This window comes from Oryctolagus cuniculus, chromosome 19, assembly GCF_051225735.1.
Source record: "Oryctolagus cuniculus isolate XC-2025 breed Fujian yellow rabbit chromosome 19, ASM5122573v1, whole genome shotgun sequence".
NCBI lineage: Eukaryota > Metazoa > Chordata > Mammalia > Lagomorpha > Leporidae > Oryctolagus > Oryctolagus cuniculus.
The window spans coordinates 45,067,849-45,085,788 of NC_142885.1; the positions used below are offsets into that span (position 1 = coordinate 45,067,849).

At 41.9% G+C, this 17,940-nt stretch overlaps 1 long non-coding RNA gene across 3 annotated transcripts in view; it reads right to left on the minus strand.

Moving 5' to 3' along the window:
- Positions 1 to 474: 474 nt before the first annotated feature.
- LOC149120536 (uncharacterized) overlaps positions 475 to 17,940 on the minus strand; it is a 111,637-nt gene continuing 94,171 nt past the window's right edge. The window contains exons 5-6 of one of the 3 annotated variants that reach the window (XR_016225918.1): positions 4,432 to 4,497; positions 475 to 1,326 (exon numbers count right to left, since the gene is read on the minus strand). This is a non-coding gene — a long non-coding RNA (uncharacterized LOC149120536). Of the gene's footprint in view, positions 1,327 to 4,431; positions 4,498 to 8,191; positions 9,753 to 17,940 lie in introns of those variants that run through there. The other 2 variants (XR_016225921.1, XR_016225916.1) reach the window with 2 other exon arrangements.

A 17,940-nucleotide genomic window follows, 5' to 3' on the forward strand; every position in this document is an offset into this window, starting at 1 on the left:
GCATCCCATATGGTCACTGGTTAGAATCCAAGCTGCTCCACTTCCAGAAATCAGTTGAAGATGGAACAAGTACTTGTGCCCCAGCACTCGCATGGGAGACCTGGTAGTAGCTCCTGGCTCCTGGCTTTGGTCTGGCCCAGCCCTGGCCATTGCATCCATTTGGGGAGTGAACCAGCAGATGGAAGGTCTCTGTCTCTTCCTCTCTCTAACTCTGCCTTTCAAAAGGATAAAATAAATCTTTTAAAATAATAGTTATGGATAAACTGGATTTCTATAAGCAAAAGAATGGAATTGGATCATTCTACCATACACAACAACTCAAAATGAGTAACTGTAAGAATAGAAATTGTAAAACTCCTAGGAGACAATGTAGGAGGAAAACTCCAAAATCCCAGGCCACAAAAGCAAAACTTTTTGAATGGGACTAAATAGAACTACAAACCTTAATGATGTTTTGTTTATCCTGTAGTTTTTATAAAGCACACAACTTCTGAGAATTAATCTGTGTAACTAGATCATCACTGGTGCTTATCTACTCCTTCCAAAATTCTCTTCCAAAATCATCAATACCTTTTAAGATTCAACAATTATCATAATTTATGTGTAGAAGTCTCAACCTTGCTTCTCCTACAAATATCACTTCCAACACATCTGGTGTTAATAAAATGTATGTAATACTATAAAACAGACCATCTATTTGTTATCAATTTCATTCCTTATTAGACTAAGCAAGAAAAGAATAAGAAAGCTTTGACCAAAATTGCAGAAGGTGGTTTTATTCTGATGGCTCTCATTCATGCAGATCACCTTCTCCATAAAGTCATCCTAATAAATGTCTCATTATATTGTACCTTTGACTTGCTTAAGTGTCTTTACAGATAGACTTGCTGTATTTTCCAAACATAAAATACAAATAAGACTTTTTGGTTACAAACTTTTGAGTGTGAGTGAATGTTTGTGTGTGTGTGTAAAGAGCATCTAACAAATATGATACATTTAACTTACAAAAGGAATTACTGGGGCCAGTGCAGTAGTGTAATGGGCTAAGCCAGCACCTGCAGCACCCACGTCCCATATGGGCAGCAGTTCGACCTGGCTGCATCTCTTCCAATCCAGCTCTCTGCTATGCCCAGGAAAACCCATGAAAGTTGGCCCAAGTGCTTAGGCCCCTGCACCCATGTGGGAGACCCCAAGGAGGCTCTTGGCTCCTGGTTTCCAATCAGCTCAGCTCTGGCTGTAGCAGCCGTTTGAGGAGCGACCCAGAAGATGGAAGACTTTTCTCTCTGTCTCTTCTTCTGTTACTGTACCTCTCAAATAAACACCAATCTGGAAAAAGAAATTATTTACATATTTGAAGTTGAAAATTTGCACGTTTGCATTTTTATCTATATACTTTTTCTCCATTCTACTATAGGATAAATAACATCTGCATGAATTAAATTGAAATAACTAAACTCGTAGGAAAGAAAAATATGCAAAATCCTAATGCATGTTTTACTATTAAAACATTAAAATCATAGCTGCATATTATAGTAAAAATAGCTGTAATATAGTAAGGATAAGTAAGTTTTTCATGGATAGTTTTATTTTTGATTTCTCAAAATATTTTTTTTCAAAGCACTTTTCAATAAAATTATTGGGCAAAAGTAAAACATAGCTCAAAATGTTAATTTTTTAATCTTTATTTAAAGTCAAGAGTTACACAGAGAGAGAAGCAGAGGCAGAGAGAGAGAGAGAGAGGATATTCCATCTGCTGGATCACTTCCCAGTTGGCCACAACAGCTGGAGCTGCGCCACTTCAAAGCCAGGAGCCAGGAGACTCCTCCAGGTCTTCCACGTGGGTACAAGGGCTCAAGGACTTGGGCCATCTTCTACTGCTTTCACAGGCCATAACAGGGAGCTGGATCGAAGTGGAGCAGCTAGGACTTGAACCAGCACTCTCATGAGATGCTAGCATTCCACGCAACAGCTTTACCCATTACACCACAGCGCTGGAACCCCTCAAATTTTAGTTATCTAAACACAAAAGCTCTCACCATAAAGAACAAAAGAACTGCTGGGGTGGATTTTTAGGTGAATGTATGGGATTGTACTGATGAGAAAAATCAATGAAGACTTCCTCCAATGAAAATAAACCATTAACACATAAAGAAATAGAATGTTCATCTCAGTAACTCCTCAGATGTTTGTTTCTGAGAAAGAAAAGGAGTTCTTGCAAAGATAACCAAACACTCTGGAAAAGAAGACAACAGATACACCTGTCAACTTCTCTATGCAATTGTCCTTGTGAAAAGAGGGATTTCCCTTACCTGAAGAAAGACATGATGTTACCAGGTAAGCATAACATTAAAAATTCAACTGTGTGGCGCTGGTGCTGTGGTGCAGTGAGTTAAGTCACCATCTGGAATGCCAGCCTCCCAACTGGTGGCAGTTCAAGTCCCGGCTGCTCCACTTCTGATCTGGCTCACTGCTAATGCATCTAGGAGGGCGATGGAAGATGGCCACAAGTTCTTGGGCCCCTGCACCCATGTGGGACACCCACATGAAGTTCCTGGCATCTGGCTTCAGCCTGGCCCATCCCTGGCCATTGCAGCCATTTGGGGAGTGAACCAGCTGATAGAAAGCTTCTCTTTCTGCTTCTCCCTCTCTGTAACTCCACCTTTCAGATAAGTAGATAAATCTGAAGCATTCAACTGTGTGCCGTTCACTATAAATACACTACTAATCAGAAAGTTGAAGGAGCTCTGAATTTATCAAGAAATATAATGCCAACTTGGTGTCACCTGAGATTAGCTACAAAGATTATTTGCCTCGTTTGAACAAACAAAAGTCACGACTTTTATGATAAACAGACTCTAAACTTAGAACATTCTCCCCTTTAAATTGCACAAAGTTGAAAATAGGTATTTTTTTAAAAATGAGCACACAAAACAATCTGATGATGTGAGGGTTCATTCACGTGTATATTGACTCATAAAAAAATCTCTGCTTCACCGGCGCCACCGCTCACTAGGCTAATCCTCCGCCTAGCGGTGCCGGCACACCGGGTTCTAGTCCCAGTCGGGGCGCCAGATTCTGTCCCGGTTGCCCCTCTTCCAGGCCAGCCCTCTGCTGTGGCCAGGGAGTGCAGTGGAGGATGGCCCAGGTGCTTGGGCCCTGCACCCCATGGGAGACCAGGAAAAGCACCTGGCTCCTGGCTCCTGCCATCGGATCAGCGCGGTGCGCCGGCCGCGGCGGCCATTGGAGGGTGAACCAACGGCAAAGGAAGACCTTTCTCTCTGTCTCTCTCTCTCTCACTGTCCACTCTGCCTGTCAAAAAAAAATCTCTGCTTCTAAACTTTTTAGAAGAAATCATTTTAGACTTGAAGAATTGCACAAACAGTACAACCAAACTAAGACTTCGTAACATTTCCAGAGTCTCACAGCCTAGACAGTGGTTGAAATAAGAATGCTTGAACTCACTACCTATGCTTTTTCAATCCCAGAAACTTGAAGCCATTTCCCAAGGTCACAGAAAGACAGCATGTAATAAACCAAATACGCAAACCTGATGACACTTTACTGATTCTGGCCAGCAGTCCTATCAGAGAGGATTCGAATATATAAGAACATGCAGAAAGCTACTGCTTATTGTGTAGAAACAACCAAGGAAAGCATGATTCCTTTCCAGCAAAATTTTGGAATACATTTTTAGTTCCTTTTGTCAGGATGCTTATTCTCATGGCTTTAGAAAAATCTTGATGAAATTTATAGGAGACCCTATTCATTTGATTTAAATTTCCAATTATTGATAAAGTTTCAATGGTTCAGTTTGCAATGTATGGAAAAAATTATTGAATGAATACAAAACTAGACCATGCAACTTATTCTTATCCATACAGAAGGAATTTAACATTGTTATATGAGTGCAGAAAGATTTACTGTCATTGGAAATAGTGGGTTTTTTTTGAAGATTTATTTAATTGAGAGACAGAGTTAAAGACAAAGAGTGGGAACGACAGAGAGAAAGCTTTTCTATCCACTGCTTCACTCCCCAAATGGCCACATGAGTGCAGGGGCCCAAGCACTTGGGCCACCATCTACTGCTTTTCCAGATGATAGCAGGGAGCTGGATCAGAAAAGGAGCAGCTGGGACATGAACTGGTGCCCATATGAGATGCCAGTACTGCAGGTGGAGGCCTACCCTACCACACCACAGTGCCAGACCTGCAATTAGGTTCTGAAGATTTTCCTTAGTACAGTCTGTTATCCTGTGACCTTGGGAAAATGTTTGGGACTTTTTGGGATCGAAAAGGCATGGGTAGTGAGTTTGAGTTTTCTTATTTTAAACACTTTCTAGGCTGTGAAGGCGCTGGAAACATGATGAATGCAACAATACATCCAAAAGGTATCACAGATACACATATGTAGGTTATATATACATATACTTACATATATCTACAACATGTAATATGATGAAGTGGGTTTTATCACAGGCATGCAAGTGTGGTTCAACATCTATAAAAATCAATGAAATCACATCAGCAGAATGAACAACATAAAACACATGCACATCTCAATAGATGCAGTGGATGCTTCCATCAGAAGATTCAACATCCCTTCATGATAAAAAAAATTGGAACTAACAAGGTACAGAGGAAACATAGCTTAAAATTATCAAAGCTATATGATAAAACAATAGCCAATACCATACTGAATGGGAAAAACCTGAAAACATTTCTCCTGAGTGTTGAACAAGAAAAGAACTCCACATAAACCATTCTTAGTCAATATAGTATCTCAAGTACTCACAAGAGTACTCAGGCAAAGTAAAGAATTAAAGGATGAAAATTGGGAAGGAGGAAGTCAAAATATCTTTTTCCAGAAGACATGATTTTAGACAGAAAAACTTAAAACACTGCAGTAAAAATATGTTGGGAGTGATAAACCAGTAAGTCGCAGGATACAAAATCAATGTACAAAACAATTACACACTAATAATGATCCTCTGTAAAGTTAAGTTTAAGATCTTTGTAAAAAATAAGAATGGGGATAGTAGAGGGAAGAGGAAAAAGGGTGGGAATACGAGCAGGATGGAGAGTAGAGTGGAAAGTATCATCACCTTCCTGAATCTGTATATGAAATACATGAAGTCTGCGTATCTTAAATAAAATAAAAAAGTGGCCAGCGCCGCGGCTCAATAGGCTAATCCTCCGCCTGCGGCGCTGGCACACAGGGTTCTAGTTCCGGTCAGGGCACCGGATTCTGTCTCGGTTGCTCCTCTTCCTGTCCAGCTCTCTGCTATGGCCCAGGAATGCAGTGGAGGGCCCTGCACCCTCAGGGGAGACTAGGAGAAGCACCAGGCTCCTTGCTTTGGATCAGTGCGGTGAGCTGTCTGCAGTGCGCTGGCCGCAACAGCCACTGGGGGGTGAACCAATGGAAAAAGGAAGACCTTTCTCTCTCTCTCTTTCTCTGTCCACTCTGCCTGTCAAAAAGAAAGTAAATAAATAAAATAAAATAAAAAAGTATGAAACGGGAAAAAAGCCTAAATTTACAATAGCTACAAAAATTATTTAGTAATAAATTTAACCAAATAAGTGAAAGATCACAATAAAGGTATAAAGTGCTGATGAAATAAATCATCAAAGACACATGGAAATGGAAAGACATCCTCTGTTCATGAATTAGAAGCCTGTTTCTTTCATATTTACTCTCGTAACAGACCCTCTCATAAGTCAAGATCATGTACTCTTAGGATTCTCAGTTACTTCCCTGTGGTCCTCTCTTTGTCAAAGTTCTTGGTCCTCATTTTCCTTAATTATCAGATGTCATGCTAAATTTAGCACCTTAACAATGAAAAGTTTATGAAACATTACAGGAAGGGGAAGTTGGACAGTTACATGTAGCTTTCAAATTTGGGGAAAATGAAAAACTTTAGATGGTTTTAGGAGAACCATCCTGATGGAGAAGAGTGTGTCAAATGAGTTAATTCAAAAACAGGATTAGAACCCTGGTACTTGTTAGGTGTATAATACATCTGAGTTGTTTAATGGACATGAACCAAGAGGAAATGAAAAAGGGGAGTGGAAATGAGGGTGACAATAGAAAATGAAAGGATCAGTACTTGTATATGTATATTGAAACAACAGAAAAAGCCTGACGATGACTGGAATAGTGTAATATGGGGGAAAGTGTGAAGAAAAATAGGTTTTTAAGTGACTTAAAATATAAAACTTAAATAAGCTTTATTTATATTTTTAGAGTTTTCTTTAAGAATGGAGGATTTAGATACACTTTTCTGAATAATGGTCCCCACAGCTCATTTTTTTTTTTGAGCTCCACATTTGCCACTGTGTGATTTAGGTGATTGAATCCCATACAAGGTGGGTGCTGTTGTCTCTATTTTATAGAAGAATGGCTCAGAGAAATTCAGAAACTTGCCTAGTTTAAAGCAGCTGTGACAGGGCTGGGTTTGACCAGATATGATGCTGAAGCCCGTGCTCTTTCTAGATGGCTGTAGCCTCATTGAACAATTGTTCATAGAATTTCAGCTCCTTAAAGGAGCCTCTCTATGGGGATTTGTATTTCCCCTATGGAACAGCTATGTAAGTAATTCTATGTCCTCTTCCCCCTACCACCAACACCCTTACAACTAGGACCGGCACCCATATGGGATGCTGGCATCACAGGTGGTGGCTTACCCCACCCACAACAGCAGCCCCAGGATGGGGGACTTTCTATAAGGTGAAGACAGCTTAAGAAGGCCATTCCTCATGAGGAACCTTAAGAAGGCACTGTATTTTTCTGGAAGCAGCATCCCGGTATTGGACAAAATTGTGCAACATTTCAACACCTACACCTGGGCTGAATGGCCCACACTAGGCCACCAGCCTTTCATTTCTTTATCAGTGTTTTTTTTTTCTTGAAGAAGGTACCATCTTAGAAGCAGAGAGTGCACCCTTCCCAGATCGTAAATCTGTTGGGCCTTGATCTAGACTTCCCAACTTCCAAAACAGTGAAAAATGAATTCCTGTTCTTTTTCAGTCACCCAGGTCAGGATCTTGTTACGGTAACCCAAAGGACTGGAATATCCTGGAATGTCTTCTCTTCCTCCTTATGATTTGAAGCAGTTTTGGAGGCTATAGATTTCAGTTTGCTCTCACTTTGCTGTTTGCACTGGACTACATCAGCCCCCTACTGTGCAGCTTTCCAGGGTTACTGAGGAGCAATCTGATGATGAACTTCAGGGTAAACGATGAAAGAAACCTCCCTCTCAGCTCTATGGATATGAACCATGCACCTGATGGTGACTTGGCAAACATAATATTTTGTTGTATTGTCATTATGCCAGTGAAGTGGTACCAACGTGTTGAGACCTATCATGTTGGATATTCTGAGTGTAGGCTTGAGGAGTCCTACCAAAGCCAAGAGTTATTTACAAAGTTTAAAACTAGAAATGAAAAGTCCATTGAAACAGCCTTCAGGTGTTAATTTATCAAAACCTAAATATCAATTGCTATCACAAACTTAAGCAAAAAAATGTTGGGGTCCTTTCACTTTAACCAAGGTAGAAAGTTTCTTGAGAAAACCACCATGTGTATCCCCAGCTGTGATTGGTCTGTATCTTGCTCTGACATCAGGGGAGCCATTGTTATGTCATTCCGACTGCCTTAACAGTCCCCTGGCTTGGCCTCAGTTCTTGTTCAGTTGGCCCAGGAAGCTCTGTGGAGGCAGCCTGAAGGACTTGGATGACATTACTGGATTCTCATCTTGTCATTTGTATCGCTGTTTTGTCTGTCTGGTCTCTTTGTTCTTTTTACTACATTGGTTCTTTTCTCTTTTTTTTCTACTTGTTTTATTATTTTTCTATTTTCTCAATTTCTCTCCGCTGCCTATTTCTACTTTGTATACTTGTGTATTTATTTTTCTTAAATGTTTTTTATTTTCTTTTTTGTTTTTATTGTTACTGGCTAAATGTATTTTATGCTGTTTTCATCTAGCATTCTTGCTGTGTCTCCCCCATGTTTTTGATTTTTTTCTCATTTTTCATCCTTTGATTTAGATAAGATCATTTTAAGACTTACTGATTAGAATTGTTACCATAGTTAAGATATTTGTTGTTTCACTTTACCATTTTTAGCATTCTGTGTGTTTTCTAACTTTTAATTCTTAATTTGGATACAATTGGTTTTAGTGATTAGTATACTGTAGTTCATATCATTAGCATTATCTGTTAGAAATATTAGCATACTGTGTCTTCTTGATTTTTCTTTCACAGTTTTTGTTGTTAACTTGGGTGACTAGTAAGTGTTCCTAGTGTCAGATTGCAGGGGTGGAGGTGTTGTGCCCAGATAGTTAGATCCCCGCAGAGACCCCCATAGAGTCGATCACACTGAACTGCACAAGCAAGGTTTATTCAGGAGTACAAGCCGTGACAGGGATGCCATCCATCCAACCCACACAGTGGAGGAAGGAGTGAGGCCCCGGTCTTTGTTTGGGAGAGTTTTTAAAGAAAAAAAGGGCTACATCAGCAGGAAAAAAGAGTTACATACAGCATGGAAGCTTTGGCCACAGGGAGTTACAGTGGGAGCTTACAGCACAGGAGCTTTGGGTACAGGGAGTTACTTTGTTTAGCAATCTCTACTGTGCTGTCCTTGGTCTACCGAGCTAGCTGTCCCTGGTAAGCTTTGATATCTCCGGAATGCCTGAATGCCTGCTTTTACAAAGACTCTTGTCTGCTATGGGAAAAGGAGGCTGCTTTCTTATTGTTTTAAAATGGAGTCACTTTGGCTCTTCATCCCTCCTTGTTTTTGTACATGTTTGAAAAACCCAATCGGCTGGCGCTGCGGCTCACTAGGCTAATCCTCTGCCTTGCGGCGCCGGCACCCCAGGTTCTAGCCCCAGTCGGGGCGCTGGATTCTGTCCTGGTTGCCCGTCTTCCAGGCCAGCTCTCTGCTGTGGCCAGGGAGTGCAGTGGAGGATGGCCCAAGTACTTGGGCCCTGCACCCATGGGAGACCAGGAGAAGTACCTGGCTCCTGCCATCGGATCAGCGTGGTGCGCCGGCCACGGCACACCGACCGTGGCGGCCATTGGAGGGTGAACCAACGGCAAGAGAAGACCTTTCTCTCTGTCTCTCTCTCTCACTGTCCACTCTGCCTGTCAAAAAAAAAAAAAAAGAAAGAAAAACCCAATCATGGGTTTGGACTGACATTTCATTGGTTTTACAAACATTTAAGGGTTTATATTGGGACCATTGGACCATTAATTGAACGGTGCCCAATCTCTGTTTCATAAACTGTACAAGTTTGTGAACAATGCAAGGGCCAAAGGTTAAAATTAAATTCAGGAGAACAAGGGGCCCTATGAGTCCTGACAGTAGGGTGGCTTGCCACACAGAAGAACTGAACCAAGACTCAAACCACCCCTGAGAGGCCTCCCATTCTTTTTCGTTTTGCCAGCCCCTCCCTGACTTTAGCCAGCCATGTTATCTTTTATTAGGCCCGAGTGATCTGTGTAAAAGCAGCATTCTTTCCCACAGTGGCACACAGCCCACCACATCAGTCCCAGAAGTCCAAGAGGTGCAGAGGGATGACGACCCATCCTCTGCTGACGTGGAGCAAAGAGGCACTCTTCGCTGCCATGGGGCGATGTTTTAAGCCACTGTTTCCTGGGTGGGGAGCCGAGCACATTCCTGTAGTAGCACTTGGTTGATCGCCTGGTTGCAGAAGGCCTTGGTTCACTCCATCACCAGCTGTAAACACTTAAACAGACACTGTAGTATAGAGGCAGGGTGAGAATAAAGCAGATTCCAGGCAAAACCGGGAGAAAAGCTACTCATTAGTGTGGGAGAGGATTATCAGTACACACATGTTGGGAGTATAAACGGCAATCTACTACATAGAACAAAGAATTTACAGAAATCCTCAGCGTTTAATTTCTGCTCTACTTTTATACACAGAATAATGACTAGTTATTTGCAGCATGTCTTTAGCTTTTTAACTTTGTGCATTTACTTTTCCTGAACAAGGCACAGCTGCTGTTCCTATGTGTAACTGAGACAGTAGTTGATATTTAATAGGAAACACTGCTCACAGAACTGTACTCCCTACTAGTCAAATTTACCTAATAATGAATTACCTTGATAATGGAGAGTAGAAACCATATGCACTAATTACACAGATGTTAAAGTCACAGTTTTAAACAAGGTAATTTACACTCTGAAGTACACTACTTACGGTAATACTGTTTAAAAGATACTACTGCTGCCCCCAAAGGATATGTACAGAATGTATGTAAAACACTGACTTTAATAAGCAACAAAATTACAAAGGAATGAGGCCAAGGAGTGGGCCAGACAGGGTCCAGAACAAAGGACAGAGTTGCTATTGGAGGAGTCAGGAAAAGTGTTGTCCAAGTTACAAATAAGTTTTCCAACTGAGAGGCAAAGAGAATCTGATAAAAGGGGCTAGATAATAACCTGGTGGCTTGTAAGTTAAGGGACCTAGACTGTGGTGGAATGATAAGGCCATGGCAAGGTGGCCACTGGCAAGTGAGCGTCAGTTACTCAGGGATGGCTTTGGCAACTGACTGGCAACAGGCTGTGATTGGATGGATTTGAAACTGCCTGGCAACAGGCTGTGATTGGATACCTTTGGAAACTACCTGGCAACAGGCTGTGACGGGTTGGGGCATAGACCGCCCCTTGACCAGATTGGCTGGTCTTGGCTATACAAGATGTTGTACCAACTGAAATAAACGAGTCTGCCAGCTGCTCGCCTCAAGCCTGCTTTCACCCGACTCCCCCCGGGGTCTGTGTGGTGACTCCGCGCCTCTTGCCCCCACCACGCTGCTCCTCTCAGAAATGAATCCACTGCAACATTGCTGAGAAATCAACAGCAACATCTGGCACGCCAACTTGACTTCGAGAAAGACAGCATGTCGGACTCGGCGAGGTCCCCCCTGGATTTCGGCCAGTAGGCCCCTCAGTGTTTTGTGTGCTGTTCGGTTCTGTGAGGGTGAGCACAGAACCCCCTCCTATGCCCCTTTCCTTGTCCTTGTCCTTGGTCTAAGTGACCCCAGGTTAGGCACACACCGCCCAGAAGCGTACGTCGCTTCTCGGCTCCTCCTTTTACTTTCGGTTCGCCCGGCGAATTCACATAAGGGACTGATCATCCCAGAATTCGGAACCAAGTCATCTTCCCTCACTCGAGAGAGGTGACGCTCCAGAGACACCGTGTGGCCATACGGCCTTGAGCTAATGAATCAAGGAAGTCCCCCACTAAGCACAGGACATACTTACGATCTGATACACCACTATCTGTTTGTCTAATGTAGGGAAACCTCCTGCAAAATGCCATCAACAGCTGAGGTGCTAGGAATTTGCTTTGTTATGGCAGCAGTGCTGTACGTGTCTTTCCTTTGGCTAGAGTTGGCGTGCCGTGCCGCTCTTAAGTGCTCAGACATGGGAAAGATACCCCCCCCCTCAGAATCCTGCACAGATTATCAAACATAGTGAATCTGTGAGTGATAAGAGCCTGACACTCCAGGCCTCTGCCTCACAGACAACAGTTGATGACTTAGGGAGAGAGAGCTCCTGCTGTGAAAAAAATAAGGTAGCAAACAATGTAGCAACCCCTAGTCAGCCAACCCCCACATACCTGTGGGATGAACTTAAAGGACCTCTAGACAATAACTCATGCAAGGTCATCCCATCTGCACACAGTGAGGATCCCCACATTTGTGGCAGTACTCGGACACCCCAAGCTCTTAGGGCAGCTGCTAGACCCCATGCCACCTGCACATTTGCTGTTAATGTAGGAGCGGACGCAAAATTCAGGCCCTGGATTCCAAAAGCCATAAATGACCTTACTATGTAAAAACGGCTTTCATTGGGCAAAAGATTACAATACCAAACTTTTAAACTCCCAGTGGGGCGGCCTTCAGCCCAGTAAGTAAGAGGGAGTCCCACTACCATTAACTGGTCGATGCCCATCTTCAATCTGAGGCTGAAATTGACTCTATATTTAGATGACAATGGAGATACAGGAACCATCTTCCCACTAATTGCTGAAGTTTTCATGACCTTATGGGGGAGAGATGTACTCTCACAAATACAAGCGGTCCTCACTACGGATCACAAATCTCCACAAGCCAGCAGCTTTAATGGAGAACCTACAAGTAAGATTCACCCCCAATTCTAGGGGCCACTGTTCACCTCATACAAAAGCCAAGCCCAATTCCCATTGAATGGGAAAAAACAGGAAACATCTGGGTAGAACAGTGGCCAATAATACAACCCAAACTTAGCATCCTTAAAGACTGGTACAGGAACAATTGGAAAAGGGACACACAGAACCCTCCACTAGTCCTCATAACACGCCCATTTTTGTGATACCAAAGAAACAGGGAAAATATAGGCTTCTACAGGATTTCAGAAGCTATTAACAAAAATATAAAAAAGATGGGGAACATTCCAGGCTGGCATTCCCCATCCAGGGGCTATTCCTAACGGATATCACATAGTTACCATTGATATCAAAGATTGCTTCTTTTCCATTCCCATTGCAGAGCAGGATAAGGCTTACTTTGCCTTTACAGTATGGGAGCCCAATTTCCAGCTCCCTGCAAAAAGATTCCAGTGGACAGTACTCCCACAAGGCATGAAAAATAGCCCTGCCATTTGCCAAAGATACGTTTCTCATGCGACCAGCACACTTAAAGATCAGTGCTTGGTCATACATTATGTGGATGATATCTTACTTGCTCACAAGAATGCAGCAATTCTGAATACCTGTCTAAGTGAGACAGTAAGAAATTTACAATTCCTGGGTTTGTCTATTGCCACAGAAAAAGTACAACATTTTCCTCCCTTTCAATTCTTGGGTTATCAAATCTCCTCCCATATATCTCCAATGGGCCCAAACCTAAAAGTCAAGCATAAATACTCACTTAATGAACTTCAGCAACTATGTGGCCAAATCAATTGGCTGAAGCCCTTCCTTCCCCTAACACCTGCAGAACTTATATACGATTTACTGACTAAGGGAAACAGCCCTTCCTCAAAAATCACATTGACACCTGCAGCCAAATCCACTATAGAAAAGATTAACACCCAGTTGTCAAATTTAAAAACCTTTAGATATGACCCTCAGGTGCCTCTATTTGCCATAACCATAGCTATCCTCAAGGCCCCCTTAGGAGTTATTTGGCAACAACACGGACCACTTTTTTGGGTGCACATAGCCTGGAGCGATTGTCCTAAAATAGCAAACAAAGTAGATGCCATACTTATGATGGGACTTAAATTAAGATATTATACCAATAAGATATTTAACACAGAGCCAGACATAGTGGTCCTACCACTATCACAATTAGAACTGTCGACATTGATGCAGAATAGCATGCTCTTTCAAATTTTAATGATAAATTTTCCAGGACAGATTGACAATCACCTGCCAGCAGACAGGCTACTCCAGACACTACAAACCTTAGAAACAGACTATCCAAAACATGCTTTCCCTGCTAATCAACCTATACCCATGGCACCATGTGCGTTTATGGATGCCAACAAGTCACTCTTTGGAATAGTGATCAAATCTTTAACAGAAAAAGATCCATGTAGAACCCCATGGGGGATCAGTACAGTTGGGAGAAATAAAAGCAATAGTCAAGGTTCTACTCCTTAGCCAAGATGGACTGGTAAATATATTTTCGGACAGCAAATACTCAGTACAGGTAGCAAAGACGATCCCTTTTGCAGTCTTTAACCCGACCAGTATGCCAATTGACCAGATGTTCACAACACTTAAAGAGCTAATTGAGAACAGAAAATACCCATGGTATATCTCACATGTAAGATCACATACTGGGTTACCTGGCTTTATTTTCCAAGGCAACAGAAAGGTTGATCGTCTTATCTCCTGCAACACGGCTTCCACTGGACACTTAGAACAAGCCCGTATTTTACACCAAAAATTTCATATGTCAGCAAGCAACATCAAATTGCTTTTCCCAGAGCTAACAATGAGCCAATGCAAACACCTAGTGCACTCCTGCAAGGATTGTGCACCCCTCGCCCCGTTAGGCCCACTGCAACAAGCAGGAGTGAACCCGCGAAGCCTTGCTCCTAATAAACTATGGCAAGTGGACGTCACCCGCATGAACTCCTTTGGTAAACTTAAGTTTGTCCATGTGGTGGTAGATACTCATTCAAAGGCTGTATTTGCAACAGCCCAATCCGGAGAAAAGGCTAGTAATGTGATAAAGGTGGTGAAATCAGCCATGCTGGTCCTTGGTGTCCCCTGGACCATAAAGACTGATAACGGGCCAGCGTATACATCACAGGAATTTAATTCCTTCCTGAAATCTTGGAACATACAGTCTGCCACAGGTATCCCATACAACCCACATGGACAGGCAATTACTGAAAGAACTCATAGGATGATTAAAGATCTCTTACAAAGACAAAAAAAAATAATCATATGCCCTCAGACCCATAGCTTGCTTTGACTGAGGTCCTTTTCACTATCAATTTTCTTACTTTTGATTCCCAAGGGATCAGCCCAGCTTATAAACATTGGGGATCCTTTCCATCCCAGACCCCAGCCCCTATGGTTAGGTGGAAAGACCCCCTGACAGGAGAATGGAAAGGACCACACCCTCTGCTAACCAAAGGTCGAGGATATGCTTGTGTCTTTCCAGAGAATACGGAACAGCCTATTTGGGTACCAGCCAGAAACATCAAGCCTGCGACTGACAGCCAACAAAACCAGCTGAACAAGACTGAGAATCCGCCTTTTTAGCAGACGCACCTGCCCTATCATCCTACCCTGAGAAACTGCCCAAAGCCACATCTGTTACTGTTTTGTACCCCACTAGCTTTGGTCAGCCACTCAAATGGCCCACAGCCTGTGTGTGGTCATGCCATTCCTGATAACCATTATTCCTCATTCCTACCTGAGCAAGCAATCCTGTGATCTCTCGATTTGAGCACTGGTTAGTCAATGACGGGTAAGATCCCCTGGGGGACAACCTAAGACAAGCACAACTGCGTACGGAGACCACATGGAAACGGGGTCAACAATGTTATGACCAAGAGTCATGCATCCCATTGCTCAAAAATAAACGAAAAGGGGAAAATGTGGTGGAATGAGAAGGTCATGCCAAGGTGGCCACTGGCAAGCGAGCGTCAGTTACTCAGGGATGGCTTTGGAAACTGCCTGGCAACAGGCTGTGATTGGTTGGAGCATAGACCGCCCCTTGACCAGACTGGCTGGTCTTGGCTATATAAGATGTTGTACCAACCGAAATAAACTAGTCTGCTGGCTGCTCGCCTCAAGCCTGCTTTCACCCGACTCCCAGGGTCTGCGTGGTGACTCCACGCCTCTTGCCCCCACCACCCTGCTCCTCTCAGAAATGAATCCACTGCAACATTGTTGAGAAATCAACGGCAACACTAGACCTATCTTTTTACATAGGGTACATTTTAAGGGAGGTGTGAACCTCCTTGGGGAAGGCACTCTGTTGACTTTCATTACTTACCTGGCCTGGGAGGAGAGCTGGCCAGGTAAAGGTAGGTGGCATCTCCAACAGCAAATTTAAAGCTCCGTCTGCAATGTTACTGACCCTACTTGGCCATTCTCTCAACAGTGGCGGTCACTTTGAAGGCTGAGCTACGTGAAGGGATTTTCAGCTTAGAGCCGATAAGACCTGCGGCTCTGACCTGAAGTCCTTCGATTCCTGGGCAGGTCCATTTCCAGTGATCCAACTCCTGGCTGGCAGAGCTGCCAGGGCTCTTTATAAGCTGACTTCTGCTGAAGCCCAGGCTTACCACATCAAAAGCCACTGCAGTGGCCTGGCCTATTGGGTCTCCCTGAGGGCAGATCACTGTACACAGCTGCCTGTAATAGGCCTGCCATCCATCTTCACATTGCTTCTGATGTCCAGTTTTCTTTTCCTCCTGGTTCTTGTTAAAGTAGACCAGAGAATGCAAGTCAAGGGAGTGCTCAGTCCCACCTCTAATTTTTGTTGTCTAGACTAGAAGTCCAGAGTTATAGGCATGTTTCTTATAAATATTTAGCTGGGTCGAGCTACTCTGATTTCTGAACATGGTTGACCTTTAACAGAACTGACTTATGTCCTTACCCAAATAGCTATGCAAGGATATTGCCAGACTGTCACTACAAAATCTTACCAGTTACCAGCCATGCTTAGAAAACCTTGCACCACCAGAGGCAAAACAGATACGTTACTCTGTGTGGTGTTGCCTGGCAGTGGCTTTACTTTTCTATGCTAGTCTTTAATCCAAGTAATTAAGTAATCTCACAAGGAATAATCATACATGGCAATAGGGTCAAAAAGGCAGGGCAGTTCTTTCATACACAAACATTTTAAGAGTAATAGCAAATGAAAACTTAGCAAGCAGATTCAATTATTAGACAACAACTTAGGAAAACACCTACCAGAAGGCCCAATGTCCTTCACAAATTTTAAGAACACATGTACTCGGAAACATCTCTTAAATACCCAACATGGTGTAGCTTGTTTAACCAGCAAATTTATGCACAAGTATATAAAATATTTTCAGTTTTTTTTTCTTTTAACAAGTTTACAAAGGTTTAGGTTACACGAATTTTCGATCAACTTTAGCCTTTTAAATTTACGGGAAACATTCTGTTACAGATTACAATATAATCAAGCTCTACAGCAATATGTAACACTTGAAATAACTTTCTTGTATACAGAACATTTAGACCAGCAGAGACATTAGAAAAACATACATAAATGATACAGAGGAGTTGATTAGTTAGATGCATTTAGTTTCACAGCAAACTACAGGGTCACATACATCAGAACAATAAAGAAGTTTCAGTGATAGTTGTTAGAATCTATAACCTTTTTTATAAATCACCAATTGATTTGAATCACTTTCTGATCTTAGTAACCTCAGTTAACTATACTTTTTTCCCAGTTGGTACCTGCAATACATTATTGGCTTTATCAGTTTAAAGAGTCATCCCAAAGTACTGAATACAATAGATGTAGCTGGAAAAAGTCCATTGCAACCTATAGGAGGACAGTTAAACACAGAACCAACAATGCTTTAGGTTTATGAGCAGTAAATCTGATATACAAAACTGTGGATGACAAAAGACCTTAAGTTGTCATATTTAAAATTACAAACCTGTTAACCAAGAAGAGACACTTATTTACTTTACATAGCATTTTTGAAAGCACCTGTAGGATTTTACAAGGCACACTTAACTCTTTTAGGCCTCTGGGGCCCCTTCATCAAGATGACCATTATGTTTAGTAACACTAGATTACCAGACTTTATAATTTTCAGATATTTGTATCAATACTATTTTATATCATGACATAATACAGGCCAAATTTGATCATTGTTACAAGGTGATTATTTAAAGGTTTGAAAATAAGCACATATTTAAATAACCCATAGCTCTTACTAAAAACTCAGTTGTTTTTAAACAATTAGAATTTAACAGAGACATCAAGAGAACTCAACAGATTAACTTTTTGCTCTAACAGAAAATCAGTAATAGTTTCGTGTCCAAAAATTTTTTCTTGTAACTTTTTGTGACTTTTACACACCCTCTTTAACTTACTTGAAACATTTTATTTTTATACTTGTGATGTTTTTCATCTGTCAATTTTCTTGCTTTACATTTTGAAATAACCTATTAAAAATCTTTAAATCAAGACCACATTTTTAAACAAGGTAACACATCAAATTTCAGCATTAATTACTTTTAAGTGATGTTGAACTATTTTTTATATGGACAATCTATGAAAACATGTTAGCAAATTCAAATAGTTTTTCTATAGAACATAAGGTGTTGAAAGTGCCAAAGTTTACATTTAGACACTTATCTCATTTGTCTTTACCCAATTTAAATTAGCAGTTATACCTAAATGACTTAAGATGCTGATATTATATATCT